The sequence below is a fragment of the Elephantulus edwardii genome, unplaced genomic scaffold (genome assembly GCF_000299155.1).
Source record: "Elephantulus edwardii isolate Elephantulus edwardi_28Jun2011 unplaced genomic scaffold, EleEdw1.0 scaffold00296, whole genome shotgun sequence".
In the NCBI taxonomy this organism is placed as follows: domain Eukaryota; kingdom Metazoa; phylum Chordata; class Mammalia; order Macroscelidea; family Macroscelididae; genus Elephantulus; species Elephantulus edwardii.
In genome coordinates, this window is record NW_006400046.1 from 310,751 (window position 1) to 310,994 (window position 244).

Sequence of the window (244 nt, forward strand, 5' to 3'; positions counted from 1 at the left end):
CCAGCGGTAATAATCTTCATATATTTTATGTTGAGCTTCAATCTATATTTCAAACTACAGTCTTTGACCCTCTGCAGTAAATGCTCCATAAAAAATCAAAAGGGCAGTATTTGCCTGTGGTAGCTTACAGGTGAGGGATGGTCCTAACTTTGCAAAAATACTCTGTTTGGGTCCACCAGGTGTTCCACAGGAGAAAGATGTACAATCTCCCAGGCAATTCTCTGCTTCTTTTTTTTAATTATGT